This window comes from Musca vetustissima, unplaced genomic scaffold (genome assembly GCF_032173495.1).
Source record: "Musca vetustissima isolate MV318-11 ecotype Yass unplaced genomic scaffold, APGP_CSIRO_Mvet_v1 utg44835, whole genome shotgun sequence".
NCBI classification, from domain to species: domain Eukaryota; kingdom Metazoa; phylum Arthropoda; class Insecta; order Diptera; family Muscidae; genus Musca; species Musca vetustissima.
Window position 1 is genome coordinate 60,487 of NW_026875202.1, and position 5,264 is coordinate 65,750.

The window sequence follows — 5,264 nt, forward strand, 5'->3', positions numbered from 1 at the left end:
TCCCATCGCATATAAAATGCTATCCAGTGTACTGTGTGAAAGATTGAAGCCAATGGTCAACGACATTATTGGACCTACAAATCCACAATTTTCACTCGCCGACTAATCCTGGAAAGGACCCACGAAAAACACATCGGCACATATCACCTATTCGTCGACTATAAAGCCGCATTCGACAGCCCCATTGTTCAGAGGTGTTTAAAGCCATGTCTATGGCTATGCAAGATAACCTAACCTGGCACAAGTTCAGCAGTTAAAGTCGGAAAGGACCACTCGTCGCCCTTGAATACCGAACGAGGATTCTGATAAGTTGACAGTTTGTCGTGTGATCGTTTTAACATCCTACTGAAAAACGTCATACGAGAAGCACTCTGTACACCATACAACACATATTACTCGCCTACGCCGATGAAATCGACATAATGGGTCGAACATTGCGAGACGTACCAGCCACCTTTGAACAAATTGAAGTGGAGTATGCCAAAGTGGGTCTGACAGTAAATGGCGAGAAGACCATGCTGATGGATAAACGCGCAAGACGTCCAGTAGACTCGGACTGACTGGGGAACTGGAGAACTACAGCGTCGATGTACCCACAGATTTTATATACCTTGGTACCGTCATAAATAAAACTAATGACATCAATTCGGAAAGGATACTGTTGGTCTATGTAAGCAATTTAAGAACAAGGCCACCTCTCGCCAGACCAAAGTCACACTCTAAAATACGTTGATACTACCCGTGCTGTTATATGGATCTGAAGCATGGGTGTAAGCAGATGAGGCAGCTCTCGGAGTGTTTGAGAGAAAAATTCTCGGAGAGATCTATGGGCTGTTCTGCGTCGAATGAACCATGATTTGTACCATCTATTTTCGGACATCAACATAGTTCGACTTATTATTATTTGTATCATCTATTCTCGAACATCAACATAATTAGACGTATCGACCCGCAGCGACTACGGTGGCTAGGCCATTTTATGCGAATGGAACAGGATGCCCCAGTTCAAAAAGCATACACAAGCGAGCCAACACATGCTTCACGTAGAAGGGGAAGGCCACAAACTCGATGTAAAGATCAAGTGGAAAACAACATCCCGATGCCACTGGTAATCTTTTTTAAACTCGGCTTATGAAACGAATGTTCTGTCACAAGTCTGCTAAGTATGTATTAATAAATGTAGAAATGTTTAGCAGTTCTGCTGAAATTATGAGACCTTTGTGTGACTCTGTTCCATTCTACGAGTGTTATATGTAGTTAAACGTTAAAGTAGTTCATCATATTGTGAAGGGCTCGAGAGTGATTTCACCGAATATTTGGTATATTACGAGGGCATTTCGGAAAGTTCTTAGACTAGCACAAAAAGCGCGGTATAAACAGAAAAAAGTAAAGTGTTTTAGAAACTTCCATCTCTGTTATGAACACATGTTATATTTTCTTTCGGTCTGACAACTCTTTCATATAGAAACAGTTGTTCAAAAAAGAATTTTGTTTACAATATATGAAGGAGCTGCCAGATCAAAACAAAATTTGACATGTGTTCGTAAACGAGAAGGAAGTTTACAAAACGCTTAATATTTTTATGTTTATACCGCGCTTTTTGTGCTAGGCTAAGAACCTTCCGAACTGCCCTCGTAGAGCTTGGAACACGTTTTTCAACAAAATTTTATTTTGATATAAGGGATTTTCATTGAATCTCCCTATTAAAATGTATAAAGGGTTCTTAAAGGCTGGCATACATTTATACCGAAAATTTCTCGTTTTGACACCGCCCCATATAAGAGTAGCCGAATTTTGTGAATAAAAACACTTTCCATAGACCTTGAAAACTATTCTTTATAATATTTAGACCTCTTATAGACCTTCTTTATAAAATCCACGCCTATCATAGACCTTGAAAACTATTCTTTATTTAGACCTCTTATAGACTTTCTTTATAAAATCCACGCCTATCATAGATCTTGAAACCTATTCTTTATAATATCCAGACTTCTTATAGATCTTCTTTATAAAATCCACGCATATCATAGACCTTGAAAACTATTCTTTATAATATTTAGACCTCTTTATAAAATTTACGCCTATCATAGATCTTGAAAACTATTCTTTATAATATTTAGATCTCTTATAGACCTTCTTTATAAAATCCACGCCTCTTATAGACCTTCAAAACTATTCTTTATAATATTTCGACCTCTTATAGACCTTCTTTATTCTTTATAATATTTAGACCTCTTATAGACCTTCTTTATAAAATCCACGCCTCTCATAGACCTTCAAAACTATTCTTTATAATATTTAGACCTCTTATAGACCTTCTTTATAAAATCCACGCCTCTTATAGACCTTGAAAACTATTCTTTATAATATTTAGACCTCTTATAGACAATCTTTATAAAATCCACGCCTCTTATAGACCTTGAAAACTATTCTTTATAATATTTAGACCTCTAATAGACCTTCTTTATAAAATCCACGCCTCTCATAGACCTTCAAAACTATTCTTTATAATATTTAGACCTCTTATAGACGTTCTTTATAAAATCCACGCCTCTTATAGGCATTGAAAAAATATTATTTATGAAATCCAAGCCTCTAACTTTCTGTGATTCAATTCTAAGCCTGGGTAAATGTCGTGAATTTGCACTCTCTTGGCCGATATGAGGTCAACAGCTCCTCTTTCTTACCCTAGCATCACACAGAAGAAATTACAAAGTGAAGTGTGGTTTCAAGTGATTGATGTTTTACATTACGCATTTAAAATTATACATACCATTTGCACAAAATTAGTGAATTAAACAATGAGACATATTCCAAAAAAATATCATATACAAATTTAGATTTTGTATCCACCTGGAGATTTAAGTTTTTAAATAACCACATAAATTCAATTTAATCGAAAAAGTAAAAAAACAAACTAACACCATATGACAGTGTATTGAACTGAAAATAACTTTTTTATGCATTCGAAATATTGTCATGTTACAGATATTCCACAATTGGAATATTTTAATTAAAAAAGTGTTAACAGCTGGCAATAAAACTAAAAATAGTATTTATAAAAAAAATGTACATATTCCAACAATATTGCTAAAATTATAGTTGCGCTTCTATGGGACACTTGTAAAAGCAACCAACCTATATATGTAATTAAGAGGATTTAAAAATCCAATATTCCATATACCATAATCTTCAGATACATGGTGACAAACAAACCAAAAAAAGTGAACTAGGTTGGTGTTATTAATAACTACAGCCAGAAAGTGAGCGCAGCACAAAAAAAAGACTACAGCCATATTCATTCGGTGGATTGGTCTATACATGTGCATGTACATTTAAATTCATATTCCACGTTGCTTTATAAAAATTTGCGTTTATTGCAAACTAACAAACAAAAACCCAGCTCTAAAAAAACTGCGGGTATATGAAATCTATAAAGATGGGAAATCCCTATCCTAGTATGTAGGTATAGAGGTTTTTTGAGTTTGTGTGTGTCGCCCTTGTTGGAGACAACATAGGGAGAGGGAGAGAGAGAGCTTGCGAGAGATGATATCCTTAAACAGTCACCGAGTTTTCTGAACAAAACAATAATCCAACCGGAAACCAACAAACGCGCGGAAGTGTCATATGCATACATTAATATGGCACATTGACGACAAAACAACAGACAGATACTGCGACGTGTGCACAAAACATCAACACACACACATACGTGCACATATAAATATACACTTCCACTTCACATATAAATCCTTTGTGAAAACGTATGATTGCATTTAAAAGCCCTTTTTCATATCAGACAACCAACTGTTTTCCGAAGGGAGAAGGAGATGGGTAGGTGTTTTCGTTATTTATCTGAGGTTTGATCGAACTCAATTTGCATGCTACTTGCTTATTAGATAATTCCAATAAATTATGCATATCAGTAACAAATAATTATCTGTGTGCAATTACCAATATCATAATTTTGAAATTTTATCTATTTTCCCCCGTTTGAAGACATAACTTATGGGAAGTGCACACCACATTCGATCATTACTACTTGTTGTAATATTTGCCATTTGGTATTGTTTGTTTGTGCAATTATTCATTTATCTGTATGTTTGTATGTATGGATGCATGTGGATGAGTGTCTGTATTTGTTGATTGTATCCCAAATGACTATTGTTGACGATGCTGAGTTTCAACATTGGCGCTCCATAGGCGTTCGGCTACATGAATATACATATGGACAAATAGAAAGAGCCAACAGACATACATACATACATTTGTATGTATGTAGTTATATCGTGTGAATATTTTTATCCATTGACGCCGTTTTATAAAAACCGTAGCACGCTGTTATAAATAGGGTTACCAATTAAATTTGTAAGGGAACTTCCCCTTGGAATCATAAATTCCAACGACATTACAAATATTACATATTTGACTCGAGAACATTGCTGTAGTATCATTTTATACACTCTATCTTAAAGTTTAAAACACCTCGAAATATTCGTCGGATATGCCATGATGAGAATAAAATTCTATATCGATTTGGATTTGACTCCACAATATTATTTGGAATTTTCGAATTATTGGACTTATTGGATATAAATTCTTTGTATCAAAACTTATGAATTTGGTCAACTTTTTAATTTAGCCCCCATATAACGATACATACCAAATGTGGGTGTTTCGGGTGCGTTTATTATGTAAATCAATCTATACTAATAAAATAATAAAGAGTCAATCAGGCTGACTGATTTAACGATTCATCAACGCCCAGACTAAACGGCTGAAGCTAGAAACTTGAAATTTTGGGAGAGGTTCACTCTTGGTCCAAATGTGACAGATAAGGCTGGGTTTTTCGAAATTCGTACTAAAACGGTACGAAAAGTACTAAAAAGTACTAATCTATACTAATAAAAGAGTAATGTGACTGATTTAACGATTCATCAACGCCCAGACGAAACGGCTAAAGCTAGAATCTTCAAATTTTGGGCGAGGGTCACCCTTGGTCCAAAGGTGACTGATCAAGCTGGGTTTTTGAAAATTCTTACTAGAACGGAACGAAAAGTACCAAAAAGTACTAAATATGGTATCATATGTATTTGGCGAACCAGTAGAGCTAGAACTCTGAAATTTGGATTGAAGGTCACTGATGAAGTGTAGAATAGATGAAGCAAAGGGCTTTTTGGAAATTCGAACTATAAGTATCCGAAAAGTACTGCAATGGACTAAATTTGGTACAATTTCGTAGCATGTGAATGGGTTGAGCTAAA